The sequence below is a fragment of the Narcine bancroftii genome, chromosome 9 (genome assembly GCF_036971445.1).
Source record: "Narcine bancroftii isolate sNarBan1 chromosome 9, sNarBan1.hap1, whole genome shotgun sequence".
NCBI classification, from domain to species: Eukaryota; Metazoa; Chordata; class Chondrichthyes; order Torpediniformes; family Narcinidae; genus Narcine; species Narcine bancroftii.
Genome location: NC_091477.1, coordinates 2,779,118 through 2,795,892, shown reverse-complemented (window position 1 = coordinate 2,795,892; position 16,775 = coordinate 2,779,118). Strand labels below are relative to the sequence as shown.

The 16,775-nt window shown below is 49.4% G+C and overlaps 1 long non-coding RNA gene across 1 annotated transcript; it reads right to left on the bottom strand.

Moving 5' to 3' along the window:
• Positions 1–3,504: 3,504 nt before the first annotated feature.
• Positions 3,505–13,180, bottom strand: LOC138742795 (uncharacterized). The gene is made up of 2 exons (XR_011344411.1): positions 13,028–13,180; positions 3,505–4,026 (listed from the first exon to the last, which is right to left on the bottom strand). It is a non-coding gene; the product is annotated as an uncharacterized lncRNA (long non-coding RNA).
• Positions 13,181–16,775: the final 3,595 nt, after the last annotated feature.

The window sequence follows — 16,775 nt, the reverse complement described above, 5'->3', positions numbered from 1 at the left end:
GAAACCCCACACAGACACAGGGAGAACGTACAAACTTCTTACGGACAACGCGGGATTTGAACCCCAGTGGCTGGCGCTGCAAAGGCATTGCGCTAACCACTACACCAACCATGCTGCCCTGTCAGGCTCTTGAACCTCCCCCTACAACCTTAACCCTGACCCATAAACTACCGCAGGACCTCTAATCGATCTGTCTGTACTGGTGACCCAACACATTTATGCACTTTGGGTAGGTGCAAATATTTATTGTTTTCCTCTTGTTCCCATTATCTTTTTCCCCAGTTAATGTCCTGGTGTCCTTACCTTTATTATGTATCTGAGAAGCTGCAACATGTACATTGTGTTTAGGTACCATATAGGACAATAAGCCTAAACTTCAAATGTCAGAGAATGCCCTCCCCTCCCCTCCTTTCCTCACCTCCCCTCCCATCCCCCCCACCCGTCCCCTCTCTTCCCTACCCCTCTCCCCTCTGCTCCCAACCCCTCCTCTCTCTTCCCCTCCCACTCATCATCCCTTCCTCCCATCCCTTTCCCTCCCCTCCAAACCCCTCCTCTCCCCTCTCCTCCCTTCCCTTCCACATCACCCTCTCCCATCCCCTCCCCTCCCTCCTCTCTTCCTCCCATCCCCTCCTCTTCCCTCCCCACCTCTCCCCCCTGCCCCTCCCCTCTCCTCCCCTGCCCCTCCACTCCTCTCCCCTCTCCAACCATCCCCTCCCTTCCCCTTCCCCTCCCATTCTTCCATTCCACTCTACTCCTGTCCCCTCCCAATGAGGAGGGGAAGCCTGGGAGAGACCCCACAGAGAGGAGACCACAACCATGGCAGTAGACCAGCGAGTGGCTTGGTGAGGGCCGATGGACAGGGGTCGAGGAGGTAGACTCGGATGTCTAGAGCTGGGGGTCACCACTGGACCGGGCAGGAGGCTGTGCGGCTAAGGAGGAGGTGACTGGGGTGCAGGAGGGGGTGGGAACAGAGGAGGTGCAGGGATCCACGGACACTCGATATCTCTGAGGGGGATTCTATTTCTTGTCCAGATTAGTGGGGCCTCTTGTCTTGTGACAAGAAAAGGAATCGTGATTGTAGACAGAGGGAAGAATTTACTGCTCAGCTGTCACGGCCCCGTGGCCCAGTGGGTGGCAGTCTTGCTTCTCGGTTACAGATTGGAGGCTCCAGGACCATCCCACTACCACTGTCCGGGATGACTCCAGGATCACTCTGGGATGACTCTGGGATCACATTGGTATGACTCAGGGATCACTCCTGGATCACTCTTGAATCATGCTGGGATCATTCTGAGATCACTCCAGGATAACTCAGGATAACTCCAAGATGACTTGGGGTGACTCAAGATGATTCCGGGTGACTCGGGATGACAAAGGGTGACTCAGGGTGACAAAGGGTGACTTGGGGTGACACATGGTGACATGGGGTGACACAGGGTGACAAAGGGTGACATGGGGTGATATAGGGTGACATGGGGTGATACAGGGTGACATGGGGTGATACAGGGTGACTCAGGGTGACAAAGGGTGACACGGGGTGACATGGGGTGACACAGGGTGACAAAGGGTGACATGGGGTGATATAGGGTGACATGGGGTGATACAGGGTGACATGGGGTGATACAGGGTGACTCAGGGTGACAAAGGGTGACACGGGGTAACATGGGGTGACGCATGGCAACCATGAGGTGATGCAGGATGACAAAAGGTGACACGGTGACGTGGGTGAGACAGGGGGATGCAGGGTGACACAGGTCACGGGGTGAACACAGGATGACATAGGGTGATGCAGGGTGATGTGGGGTGACACGGGGTGACGTGGGGTGGCTTGGAGTAACTTGGGTGGCGCTGGCGCGGGGAGAGCTGCATGACTGGTACTGCTGAATTGGCGGGTGTTAAATGCGGCCTCGTGCGTCCAGATGCGCTGCTCTGGGGAGCGATGGGGAGTTCACTCATACGATTTCTAACAATGGGAGGAGAGGTGAGAGTTTCCTGTCACATACATGAGTACAGTGTGCAGATGCTCTGAGATTCCTGTTGGCTACATCAACGCAGATACATAAGATACAACAGTGCACATTAAACTCTCACAGTCAGTCACTGGACAGAAAAACAGATCATTAATATCACAGGGTGGGAAAATATTCAGAGTTTCAATCAGTAGACTGACTTATTGGGGGCTCCCACAGTTGTATATGGTCAGGTTCAAAGAGCCCGATGGCTGTTGGATAAAAGCTGTTCTTGAACCTAGAGGTGCAGGTCTTCAGGCTTCTGTACCTGCCTGAATGGAGCCTTGAGAAGAGGTTGTGACCAGGGTGATGGGGGTCCTTCATGATGTTGGCTGCCTTCTTGAGGCAGCACCTCACATGGATGCCTGTAGTGGACGGGAGGTCGGAGCCTGTGATGGACCTGTCTGGGTTTGCTGCCTTCTGCCTTCCTGGGCACTCGAATTCCAAAACCGGTCAGTGAACTTTCCACAGTGAACCTGAGGTTTGATAGAGTATTCAGTGACATGCCAAATCTCGTCAGACTTCTTAGAGAATATGGTAGGTACAGTTAGCTTCGCGGTTAGTGCAACGCTGTTACAACGCCAGCAACATGGGTTTGAATCCAGCGCTGTCTGTAAGGAGTTTCTACGTTCTCCCCATGTCTGGATGGGTTTCCCCCGGGATGGGTCTGGTTTCCCCCATCTTTCCAAAAAAAGTACCAGGGGTTGTAGATCAATTAGGTGTAAATTGGGCATCATGGGCTCATGGCCCAAAAGGGCCTGTTATCGTGCTGTATGTCTAAATTTTTTGAAAAATTAAAATTTAATAGAGGCGCTGGTGTGCCTCCTTCACACTTTCCTCATCGTGCGGCTCCAGGGGAGGTCCTCAATATGTGCACACCTAGGAGCCTAAAGATACTAACCCTCTCCACTGCCGTCCCATCGATGAGGACAGGTGTAAGTTCCCTCCGCCTTCTCCTCCTCAAGACCACAATAAGCTCCTTGGGATTGTCACATGGCAGCTTGTGAGATCTTCCTGTTCATAAATGGGACACGAGAATACTCGACACGCAACGCTCGCAAATATCCTGAGGCCTTTGTAATCCTCGTTGACAGGCAAAGTCAGTGAAACAGCAGCATGGTGAGACCGCACATCAACACATCCAATTCCTCCCCCCACTTCCACCTGGTTCCACAGTTTCCATGTCTTCTTTACCTAGACCTGGAGTTTTTTCTCTCTCTCCAACTTGGGACCTCCCTCTAGCAGATCCCCAACCCTCACACCTTCTGTCCTGTAGCCCACCATCTCTGGGTCCCTCCCCCAGCTCCTTTCCCCTTTATATCCGTCATTTTATCCTCATCTCATTAAAGGTCCTGGCTTGGAATATTGCCTGACTATTTCCAACCATGGATGCTGCCTGACTCATTGAGTTTCTGCTCAAGATTCCAGCACCTACAACTATTTTCTCTCCAAAATTAAACTTTTATTTACAATAAATTATTTACAAAAGCAAACATCAGTCTTTCAGATTTATTGTCAGAGTACAGACACAATGTCACATTCAACCCTGAGATTCTTTTACCTGTGGGTGAGGCAGAATTATCACTAACTGGTAATGCAAAAAAAAAACTCTACACAACGCACACATGGAAACAAATAAGGAACTGTAAGCAGATAAAGAATGTAAACAAACTGACTGAGCAATTCAGAGAGAATTTTAAAATCCATCAATTGCACAAGTCAGAGTCCTTAAATGAGTCCCTGATGGAGTTTGTTGTGGAGGGGTCTGATGGTGGAGGGAGAGCAGCTGTTCCTGAACCTGGGGGTGCGAGTCTTGTGGCACAGATACCTCTTTCCTGATGGCAGCAGCGAGAACAGAGCGTGTGCTGGGTGGTGTGGATCCTTGATGATTGCTGCTGCTCTCCGATGGCAGCGTTCCCTGTAGATGTTCTCGATGGTGGGGAGGGTTTTGCCTGTGATGACCTGGGCTGTGTCCACTACCTTTTGCAGGGCTTTACGCTCAGGAGTATTGGTGTCCCTATACCAGACAGAGATGCAGCCGGTCAGCACATTTTCCACCACACCGCTGTAGAAATTTCACGTCCTTAGTGCCAAATCTACACATTTCTCTCACTTCCACCACTGTGGCCTCTTGCATTTACTCTCCCCTCCACCCCCCATTGTTTGATAGGCTCCCTCTCGATCTCAGCCCCTTAATGCCCGGTAGCAGAGGGTTATTTCCAACACGATAGTTCTGGGTTGTTAAGGCAGAGGGTTAGCAGATGCCAAAGGAGTGAGAGCCATGAGAAACAAAGGCGGCAGCTGGAGGGGAATGAGTCACATGGGGAGATGGGGACGGGGAGGGGATTGAGGATGAAGGCTGCCTGTGCTGGGACCTGATCGGAAGAGAAGGTAAGAACAGTGGGATGAAGGGAAACCAGATGGAACCAAACTGGGTTGGGGAGGGGGGAGAAGCAGAAGAATCTAGTGGGGAGATTTGGACATACAGTACAGTAATCTTTCAGCCCAAGAGCCCGTGCCATCCAAATATCCCAATTGATCTATAACTCCCCGGTAAGCTTTTGAAGGGTGTGAGGAAACCGGAGCCCCTAGAGGAATCCCACTCAGACACAGGGAGAACATATAAACTCCTTACAGACAGCACAGGATTCGAACCTGGGTCACTGGTGATGAAACAGCATAACACTAACTGCTACGTTAACCATGCCATGAGATGGAAGTGGAAGCAATTGCAACCAAAGTGGGGGGGGGGGGGTGGAATGGATGAGGGCTGGTGGGGATGGATGGGAAAGAGGACAAAGAGAAGGGGAAGGGGATAGGAAGAAGGTGTATGGAAGGCAAAGGAGGGGCACTGAAATCGGAAAGTTCCATGTCCACACCTTTGGCCTGCAAACTGTCCAGGTAGAATCCGAAGTGTTGTTCCCCTCGTTTACATTGGGCCTCCCTCTGACAGTAGAGAAGTTTTGAAGATTGCATTGAGGAATTTGCAAACTAAATGCCCAACAGATTGGCTGTTTGCTTAAGTCTCTACATCCAGAAAGACTTGTGTGTCTAGTTATTTTAAGAACACATTTGGCTGTGGGAGAAATGATGTGGTTTGGTTAAAAGTTCCATAAAAATTTTGTTTTGGGAAAACAGTTTTCTGGGCTGGGTTCAGGAATCGAAAATCAGCCAATAAATTATTCCAGACCAACAAGTCTCATGCAAAGTCACTGCACCATCTCAAACCCCAGCTCCAGACAGGAATGCTGCAAATATCAAATTTCCACCCACATCAGCTCACTCAGAGGATGAATTGCTTGAATGTTGGTAAGTGTACTAGAGAGAAGAGCAAAATCATGTTTATTGATGACTACAGAGAGCTGTGAGCTTGGCCAGCACCATCATGGAGTCTTCACTCCATTAAGGAAAATCACAAGACTGCAGCCTCCATCCTCAAGGACCCCCAACTCCTAGGCCATGCCCTCTTCTCATTGCTACCATCAGGGAAGAAGGTCCAGGAGCCTCAGGCGCTGAAGATTTTCTGATCGTGTCGGAGGTTGGGATCTAGAGCTCGGCCAGCCGATGGATCGAACAGGAGTCCATGTGGCTGCAGAGGCTGCGGGAGGCGAATCCACGGACATTCGGTGACTCTGAAGGGTCTCTCTTTTCCTTCTCTATCTCTCGTACTGTAAGGGGCGTCGGGCAACACTAATGGTGACTCTTTGCCTTACACCAGGCAGAAGGAAATTTCATGTAATATACCATGTTCTGTACTATTACATGACAATAAAGGAATTTTAAATCTTAAACATAATGATTCCACCATCTCCTCTGGCTGCTTATAAACCTCTATCAGTTTCCCACCCCCACCCCCTCCCCAACCTGTCCAATCTCTCCCCAGAACCAAAGTCAATAGCTTCAGGTTCTTAAGAATGAACATCTCCAATGACCTGACCTGGGACAAGCATGTTGACGTGCTGGTCAAGGAAGCACCAACACCTCCACTTTCTCACTGAGGTTCAGCATATCCCCCTGTCCCTCAACAATTTCTACGGAGACCCTATTGAAACCAGACTTGCCGGGTGGATCTCCGCATGGGACAAGAGCTGCTCTGCTCAAGGTCAGGAGAAGCTGCAGATGGTGGTGAACGCAGCTCAGAACATCAGGCAAAGTTCTCTCCCCTCCATGGACCCCGTCTACATCTCCCACTGCCTGGGAAAGGCAGCCGACCCACAGAAGGACCCATCACCCCCATACACACTCTCTTCTCCCTCCTCCCATCAGGGAGAAGGTTTAAGAGTGTGAAAGACAGTTCCTCCCTGCATCCATCAGACTCCTGAATAAACCCCAAAACAGTGCTCTCCTGCTGACCATGCTTGGTGCTCACTGACCTTCCTTTTCATTGGAATCCCACACCCTGAAAATTTTGTTCTTCTACTTTCTATGGTTACACGAATGTTAGAGTTGACATGCTAGACTGCTTGACGAAGAACCCATTTTAGGTAAAGTGTGACAATAAACCTGTTAAATAAGTTATTGCAGAGAGGGGGTGGGTGGGGTGGGTGGGGTGGGGGGGGAGAATTGGACACAGGGAATACCTCTGAGAGGGCGAGATCAGGGGCTCCTAATGCTTCCAGAGCCATCTACTTGTTAAATGGATGAGGCCAGCTAGAGCAAGAGGGAGGGAGATGTAAACGCTGTTTAATGTGGGTCAGAGATGTGTCTTGACTCCTTTAGGCAGAAGGTACAGAAGATTAAGGTCCAGAACATCCAGGTTAAAGAACAGTTTTGTTCTAAGAGCTACTGGGTTCTTGAACCTCCCCGTACCAACCTAACCTCAATCATAAACCACTCCAGAACAAAGATCTGTCTGCACTATTGAAACGTCACTTTTTCTTGCACTAATTGTAACTGTATAGTTCTTCACTTGTCCTTTTACTGTGAAGGGTGGGGTGGGGTGGGGTGGGGTGGGGTGGGAGGGAGGGGAAATACCTAGGTCAGGTGTCTGGGAAAGGGGACTAAATATGTTTCCTGAAATGCTGTCTTGCGACTGAATTGTAAAGAACTGCCTTCATAGCAAAATCCATGTCTTGAAACTCATTTCTGAACCATCTAAAGATATAATTTAACAGTTAAGAAGCAACACTCAAGGTTGACAGTTGAAGCATTTAATCGCTTACGTGAGTCATCAAAATATTTGGGGAGAATGGGAGCAATTCAAGTTGTGGGTCTTGACCTTTTTTTCCCCACTCACAGGGCCACACGGTTTGCATAGCGGTTAGTGTAACGCTGTTATAGTATCAGCAATCTTGACCGGATGGGGTTCGAATCCTGTGCTGTTTGTAAGGAGTTTGTACGTTCTCCCTGTGTCTGTGTGGGTTTTCCCCGGGGGCTCCGGTTTCCTTCCACTGTATGAAATGTACCAGGGGTTGTAAGTTAATTGGGTGGCATGGACTTGTGGGCCAAAATGGCCTGTTACCCTGCTGTATGTCTAAATTTAAATCTATGATAGAATGGCACAACAGACTCAATGGGCCGATTGGCCTAATTCTGCTCCTACATCTTATGAGGGCTATAGATCAAATACAGCAGCAGAATTTTACTTCGATTTGGAATTATGTCCAGCACAGACACATGGTCTGAGGGGCCTGTTCCTGTGTGAAACACAGAATCTGCAGATGCTGTGATGTAGTAAAAACACACCAAAATACTGGAGGAACTCAGCTGGTCTTTTCAGCGTCCATAGGAGGCAAAGATCTATTGCCGACGTTTCAGGCCTGAGTCCTTCTTCAAGGAAGAAGCAGAATGAACCCGAAGCAGGAAATCTCAGGATTCAGGCAGTGCGGCTGGGGGAGAAATCCAGACCAACACAAGGGGTTCATTGGATATGATGAGGGGAGAGGTGAGAATTTATCATGTTTGTGTGAATGGAGACAGGGAAGGAAAAGACGGAACTGGGGGAAGGGGATAGGAGAAGAAGGGGGGGGTTAATGAAAACCGATGTTAATGCCATCCAGTTGGAGGGGACCCAGTTGGTAGATGAGATGCTGCTCCTCCAATTTGTGGGTGGTCTCAGTCTGGCAGTGCAGAGGACTGTGGACAGCCTGCATGCACAGTTCAAAGGTCTAATCCTCGCTGAAACTATTAATGAACTCACAGATGCTGCTGGTGTTCAGAGCCACTGGCCCCACCATAAATGTGATGAATTGCAATCACGTGCTCCTCCCACGAAGCTGGGGAGATAGAGGAGAGTGGTTCATAGGCAGGGGGCAAAGGTGGGAGCATGAGGGATTCAGGAGACTGAGTTGTAGGTGGGTCACAGGGGAAGGAAAGAAAGAACCTACCATGGGAAGGAGAGAGGGGACCTCTGATGTTGAGCAGGGCCAGCCGGGAATATAAATAAATAGTTCTCAACTTGGTCGGGCGGTGGGAACCAGATCCCAGGGCCTGGGGATCTGGAGTAGTTCCAATTTCCAGGCCACAGCACCAAAGGGAATTTCAAAGGATGTCAAGACAGAGCCAGGACCTTCAGTCCATTGAATCTCTGCTGGTGTGTCCTCCTTTTCAAGCACAACACCCTCCTCTCTCACAGAGGTAAACAAGGAGTCGGCGTCTGCTGGGGAACTGGCCAATCAACAAAGGTGCTGGAGGGACCCAGCAGGTCAGGCAGCACCCATGGAGAGTGATAGGCAGCTATGGTTCGGGCCTCAGCCCTTCACTGGGTAACTGGGCCCTTCTCAGACCTGGAATGCTCACTGTCTGCTGCTCTCCACGGACACTATGTGACCTGCTGGGTCCCTCCAGTACACTTGCAGCCTGCAGACATCTCCCTCGGGTGTTGACGATCTGTTCCATTCCTACATCCCTCTCCACCTGCTCCTCCCACCCATTGACGCCTTTCTCTTCTGGTCTCTCGCCTGCCATTGGGAATAATTCACAAGGGTTCTCAATCCACTGACCGGCACATCACGGGGATGGGGATGGAAACTGGAGCAGCAGGTAGTGCTGCTGTCTCAGGGCTCCTCAGACTTGGCTTCAGTATCAGAATCAGAATTTATTATCGTGAACAAGTCACAAAATTTGTTGTTTTGTGCCAGCATCACAGAGCAAAACTTCATAAATAAGTAAAAATTGTTCACAAGAAGTCATAGTCAGGCAGTGTCTTTGGTTCATTGATTATTCCGGAATCTGATGGCGGAGGGGAAGAAACTGTCCTTGTGCCACTGAGGGCTCGTCTTCAGGCTCCTGTACCTTTTCCCCAATGGTAGCAGAGTGAAGAGGGCATGGTCTGGGTGGTGGGAGTCCTTGACGATAGAGGCTGCTTTTTTAAGACACCGCCTCGAAGATGTCCTCGATGGAGTGGAGTCGGGTGCCTGTGATGTCACAGACCGAGTTCACAACCCTCTGGACTTTATTCTTGTCCCGAGTGTTCGTACCAGGCAGTGATGCAACCAGCCAGAATATTCTCCATGGTCCCCCTGTAGAAGTTTACAAGTCTTCGATGACGTTCCAAATCTCCTCAGACACCTCACAAAGTACAGCCACTGGCGAGTCTTCTGCTTGTGATTGCATCAGCATGAAGGCTCCAGGACAGATCCTTGGAGATGTTGACACCCAGGAATTTGAAGTTCTTGGCCCTTTCCACTACTGAGCCCTTGATGAGGACTGGGTCGTGTTCCCCTGACTTCCTCCTGAAGTCCACAATCACCTCTTTGGTTTTGCTAACGGTAAGTTCAAGGATGTCAGTGTTGTTCAGTCCTGGCCTCCAGAGCTGTCTGTGTGGAGTTCATATGCTCTCCCTGTGACTGTGTGGGTTCCACCCACTCCCCCCCCAACCAGATTGCTCCAGTTTCCTCCCATGCCACAAAGACGTGCGGGTCGGTGAGTTAATCGGCAGTTGTGAATTGCTCCCTCCCCATCTGTTCATGGCTGAGGGGGAGAATCTGGGGATTCTAAATCAAGGAATTTGGGGAGACTAAAACAGGATGGTGGTTGAAGGTCACCATAGACTCGATGGGCCAAAGGGCCTGTCCATGCTGGATGTCTCTGCACATTCACACTCTGCTTTACGTCTGAGGTTTTTTTGTCACAAAATACCAAGAACAGTGAGAAAAGTTCTTCTGCAAGCAGTCTAACTGGTTAGCTCTAACATTCATGCCATGTTAAAGGGAATAATTTACTGAGATACACTGAAAAAAAGGAAGATCAACTGGCACCAAGCATGGGCCGCTTATCAGCCCCGCTGTGGGGCTCGTTCAGGAGCCTGATGAGGGAGGAAACCTCCCCAAGGTCCATGGTGCTTTACATGAGGGAAATGCCTTCCTGAACAAACCAGGAGTGGGGCTCATGCAAGGCGTGAATCTCCAGGCATGTATTTGTGGGATCTTGCTGTGCATCTGACAGCATCTCGAAGGCAATAGGCAGAATTGTTGGAGGAACTCAACAGGTCACACAGCATCCATGGAGAGAGGCAGTTCTGGACCTGAACCCTTCGCCATTGTTCCAACCCCTCCTCCGTCAGAGCTCCCCACACGTTCTCTGCCACCTTCACAGGGAACATTTCAACAGATTCAGACTTTATTCCCTGAGGCGTCGAAGAATGAGGGGAGATTTGAGAGAAGGGTATAAATGGGGTAAATGTAAGCAGGGTTGGGAGACAAGTACTGGAGCACATGGGTTAAGGGTGAAAGGGAAATGTTTAAAGGGAACACAGGGTGAAACCTCTTCCCACACAGAGAGTGGTGGGGGTGTGGAAGAAGCTGCCAGCTGAGGTGGTCAGTTTAGACATTTAAGAGAAATTTCAACAGGTCTGGGTGCAGGTCAGTGGGCCTTGGCACAATGATAATTCAGCAAGGATGAGATGGGCAGAAGGACTTGTTTCTGTAGTGTTTCGTGGTTCTATCCTGAGCGGATGTGACAGATGCTCCAGAAATGCAAGTCTTTGTGCAGGGCACATGGTGGCATTTGCTTCCACCTTGTGGACAGGTGGAGGATTGCTAACCTATGTGCTGGGAGGTGTGGAACAGGGCAGTGAGGGTTGGAGGAACAACACCTCATCTTTCATCTGGGCACCCTCCAACTGGATGGCATTAACATCAACTTCTCTGGCTTTCGTTAAACCCCCCCCACCACCACTTTCCCCCTTCCCCCATCTCCATTCCTCTAGTTTTCTCTCACTCTCTCTCTCTCTTCACTCTCTCCCCTTTCCCTCTGTCCCCTTTCCCAGAGCCAAAATCAATTCTTACCTTTCCTCTTCCCCTTCCCCTTCCTTTAATTCAGATACCTGTCCTTTTTTCACTCAGGTTCAACTCCTGTTCGGCAGATGTTGGACAACAAGGATGCTGGGCATCTGTGGGATCTGCCACGACTCAGCTCTGATCGCTTGCTGCAGCCTCTCACCTCACTATTCAGTGACTGGGCCGATGACCAGCAGGAATCCCGAAGGGCCTCGGTCACTGACAGCTCTCTGATCGTTTCGGGGAGTTGGGAACTAGGGAACGAGGAAGGAGACTTGGATGCCTGGACATCAGGGTCACCGCTGGACGAGAAAGAACGTCATACAATATTACACAGAAAAAAGGCCATTCAGCCCATTTATGCTGTGCTGAACTATTATTTAGCCTAGTTCCACTTACCTGCACTGTCCATAACCCTCCATTCCTCTCCCATTAATGTACAAATTTTTCTTAAAAGTCAATATTAATCCTACACTCACCACTTCAGCTGGCAGCTCATTCCACACCCCCACCACTCTCTAACCCTAACCCTAAAATTTTCCCCATTTCATCCTTAACCCACGTTCTCTGGTTTCTATCTCACCCACCCTCAGTGGAAAAATCCGACACTGCCATAATTTAAATTTCTCTATCAAATCTCCCCTCATTCTTCTATGCTCCAGGGAATACAATCCTGACCTGTTTAACCTTTCCCTGGAACTATGGAGGTTGATGAGGAGCAGGAGGTGGTGGGATGTCTGAAGGGGACTCCGTTGCTTCTCCTCCTCTCCTTGGTCGGGGCACTGGACCAGCGCCACCTCTGTGTGTGTCTTTCTGGGCCAACACAGGAAAACAAATTGTGTGCCACATTTTGTTTATACAACAATAATTCATGAATAAGACACAAAGAGGGGTGGTGGGAGTGAGGAGGACAGGAAGGTGGTCCAAGACTTGAGAACCATCTTGCTCAGCTGGTTAATATTGCAAATGGAATTCAAACCTGATTGTCTCAGAATCACACAGCACTGACCAGGCCCTTCAGCTCAACACATCCATGCTGACCAAGGTGACATTCTGGCCTGGTCCCATTTGATCCATATCATCCTAAACCGCTCCTATCCATAGATCTGCCCAAATGCCTTTGGAACGTCATCATTGTTGCCAGGTGTGGGGTGATGCATTTGGCGGGGGAGGTGTAGTTAGAGGCAGGATATCCCCCATGGCCTCATCCCATCCACGCTGACCCCATTTCCCCTTCCCTGTTGAATGTTGAAATGCCTCTCGAACACAGTGACTGCATCTGATTACACCAGCGAGTTCCAAACATGGTTAACACAACGATATTAGAGCGCCAGTGACCTGTGTTCAAATCCGCCACTGTCTGTAAAGAGTTTGTAAGTTCTCCCCGTGTCTGCGTGGGTTTTCCCCGGTTACCTCCCTCCCGCCAAAACATACCGGGGTGGAGATCAATCGGGTGTAATTGGGCAGCATGGACTTGTGGGCCAAAAGGGGATGTTACTGAGCTGTATGTCTACATTTTTTAATTTTAAATTCAGACATACTGCATGGTAACAGGCCCTTTCAGCCCATGAATCCCTGCAGCCCAATTAATTTTTTTTTATTTTAAAAAGTAACAAGAGAGACCCTTCAGAGACACTGAGTGTCCATGGATTCACCTCCCACAGCCTCTGCAGCTGCACAGACCCCCATTCAATCCATCAGCCGCCCGAGCTCCAGATCTGAACCTCCGACAAGAAGCACCCGAGGCCCTTCGGGAGCCCTTCTTGCCCTCAGCACCCTCTCAAATCCCGTCTCCAATACCTGGTTCTCATGAGCTGGTCTCCAGCAGCTGGAGTTGAGGAGTGAGTGGGTGCAGCCCAGCACATGCTGTGTAGAACTGGTGGGAGAGAATGTAGCGGGCAAACCTTGGCCTTACTTCACAACCTCCACACTTGGGCTGCATGTCAGCTTATTTTTGCTGTCTGACCTTGTCTGTGGCAGAAGATTAGACTCTCCAACTGGAACAATACGGAATCTATTATTCAGGTTTATAGGATCCTCCCTGTACACGCCCTTCCCCTGCCAAGAGTGGCCTGTGCTCCCCAGGGCCAACATTACAGACGATCTCTACAGCTCTTCGATCATTTCCTTTGAAAGGGCAAGGTTTACATTCCTATAGCGCCCAACAACACCACAGCACATTTCAAAAAGGGGAGATTTGATAGAGGTGATAAGGGGAATCGTCAGGGTAAATGCAAGCAGGCTTTTCCCACTCCAAATGGGCGAGACAAGAACCAGACGGCATGGGTTCAGGGTGAAAGGGAAGAGGTTTAGGGGGAGCGTGAGGGAGAATTTCTTCACACAGAGAGTGGTGGGGGTGTGGAATGAGCCGCCAGCTGAGGTGAGGTGGCTCAATTTTAACATTTAAGAAACATTTGGCCGGGCACATGGATGGGAGAGGAATGGCCAGGGTGCTGTATGATGGAACTAGACAAAATAATAGTTCAGCATGGACTAGACAGGCTGAAGGGCCTGTTTTTGTGCTGTCATGTTCTCTGGTTCTAAGACCGATTAAATGCTTTAGAATTCTTGCAGCAAAGATTATGGAACAGGATGGGATCATTTCACCATTTTAGAAGGTCTGAGCTGATTCAGTCTTGGCCTCTACACTAATTCCCTGCCCTCTCTCCATACCCCGGTCCTCATCTGGTTTAAAAGTCATTTAAGCTGCATTAGTCATCAAGTTGTACAGCATAGAAGCAGGCCCTTCAGCCCTCTATGTCTGTCCTGGCCACTTTCACTGATCCCCCCTACCTCCATACACAGCCCTTTCGAGGACCTGTCCAGATGTCCTGTTCCTGCCTCCATCACCTCATCTGGCAGCTTATTCCCGACACCAAGGAAACATTTACCTCTCAGATCCCCTCTACAACTCCCCCTCTCTCCTTCAGACACTATACCCTCGAGTTTCAGACGCCTCCATCAAGGGTAACAGACTCTGGACTCTACCATGTTATAATCTCATCCTGTCTATGACTTTGCCTCCAAAACTCTCCAGGAAGAGGGTTCCAGGGAGGGGAAAAACTAGCAGGTGCTGGTGGAGCTACTGTAACAGCACCGCTCTTGATGTGGACCTGGAGAGTGGGGAGCAGAGGCACAGCACTGCTCCGCCGGGTCCAATCACCCAGTTCTAGGGCCATCGGCCTCACACAGGCTTTAAACAGCCAATTAAAGGAGCTAGGATTCAAGAGGGAGCTGAGGGCAAGAAGGGCTCCCGAAGGCTTCCTGATCATGTTGGAGGTTTGGATCTGGAACTCAGGCGACCGATGGATCAAACAGGTGTCTGTGCGGCTGCAGAGGCTGCGGGAGGTGAATCCACGGACACTCGGCGACTCTGAAGGGACTCTCTTTTGCTTCTCTTTCTCGTACTGTAGGGGGCACAAGGTGTCAGTAATGGCGACTCTCTGTCTGCCTGAGGATAGACTAAAGGCAATTTTGTGCAATGTGACATCTCTGTTTTATTAGACGACAATAAATAGGATCTGATCTGATTCCAAGGATTTATGACCCTCCCACAGGATAAATTGCTCCTCATCTCCATCTGGACTATGTTGTAGGTCACCCCTCCTTCCCCATACATCAGCAAGGGAATACCTCCTCCCTCAGAGCCTGGAGACACATTGGAGGCAAGAGGTACCGGAATCCTCTCCTGAGGCATCAACACAACCTGCTGGAGGAACTCAGCAGGTTGAGCAGAGTCCATGGGAGAAAAGGAACGGTCAAAGCTTTGGGGGAGGGAAAGAGTGTTGATGAAGTGCTCCAGTCTGAAACGTTGACCGTTCTATTTCTCCTAAGGATGCTGCCTGACGTGCTGAGTAACCCCAGCAGAGTGTGTGCTGTTCATTCAGACCCTTACAGATTCAAATAACATCATCTCTCATTCTTCTAAATTTGAGTATTTACCCGTCCTTCTCAACCTCCACAACACAGTACAGATCCTTCAGCCCACAAGGTTGTACTGGCCTATGTAACCAACTCCACAACAACCTAATCCTACCCCCCCTCCCCCCACACCCATAACTCTCTATTTTTCTTACATCCATATCCTGTCTAGGAGTTTTTTAAATGTCCCTTTTGGCCCAGCCTCCACCACCAACCCCAGCAATGCGTTCCAGGTCCCCACCACTCCGAGGTTCTGTCCTGGGGCTTCCATGTTGATGCAATCATTAAGAAACCTCACCAGCAGCTATGCTTCATGAGGAGTCTGAGGAGATTTGATATATCACCAAAGACTCCTGCAAATTTCTACATTTGTACTGTGGAGAGCATTCTGACTGGTTCCATCACTGTTTGCTGTTCCCTGCTTATTAAAGTTGAAAGTTCAGATTTATTGTCAGAGTACATACATGACATCACATACAGCCCTGAGATTCTTCTCTCTGCGGGCCAGGAAGAATTTCTACTTGTCGGTAGTGCAAAAAAAAGATCCGTATACAAAAGAGAGAATTGTGAACAAAGAAAGTCGTGTAAACAAAATAACTGTGCAATACAGAAATCAATATTCAATAATAACGTTCAATGTCCCCCTGAATGAGTTTGTTGTTGAGGAGTCTGATGGTGGAGGGGGAGCAGCTGTTTCTGAACCTGGAGGTGCGAGTCTTGAGTCTCTTTCCTGATGGCAGCAGTGAGAACAGAGCGTGTACTGGGTGGTCAGGATCCTTGATGATCGCTGCTGCTCTCCAATGACAGTGTTCCCTGTAGATGTTCTCGATGGTGGGGAGGGGTTTATCTGTGATGTCCTGGGCTGTGTCTAATGCCTTTTTACGGGACTTTACACTCAGGGTATTGGTGTCCCCGTACCAGACCCTGATGCAGCCAGTCAGTACACTTTCCACCACACCTCTGTAGAAATTTGCCAGGGTTCCTAACATCATACTAAACCTCCACAAACTCCTGAGGAAGTAGTGTGTTGGTTCCAGGAAAGATCATCTGAAATAGTGACCCCTAGGAATTTAAATGTGCTCACCCTCTCCACCTCTCACCCCCCAATAGTCATTGGATCATCCACCTCTGGTATTCCCTTCCTGAAGTCAACAATCAGCTGCTTGGTTTTGGTGACATTGAGTGCGAGGTTGTTGTTGGTGACACCATTCAGCCAAGTTCTCAATCTCCCTCCTGTTCGCTGACTCATCCCTATCCTTTATACAACCCACTACCGTGGTACCGTCAGCAAATCTGTAGATGGTCAGTTGTGGTATATATTGTGATACAATTATATTAAACTGAATCAGTTGAAGGATTTTGAGGAAGGGAATCCACGTCTTCAGTACTTCCATTCGGAGACTGTAGACACGAGAATCTGGAGGTAAAAACAATCTGTAGAGAGGAACTCAGCAGGTCAAGCAACATCCGTGGGAGGAAAGGAACCGTCAACATTTCAGGTCAGAACCTTCGACAAGATTTCCATATCAGAATCTTTTCCCTAAGGAATATGAGTGAACCATATGTTTTGTAACAATCCAGATGTTTCATGGTTACTTTAATTGAGACTAACATCTTCATTCAAATT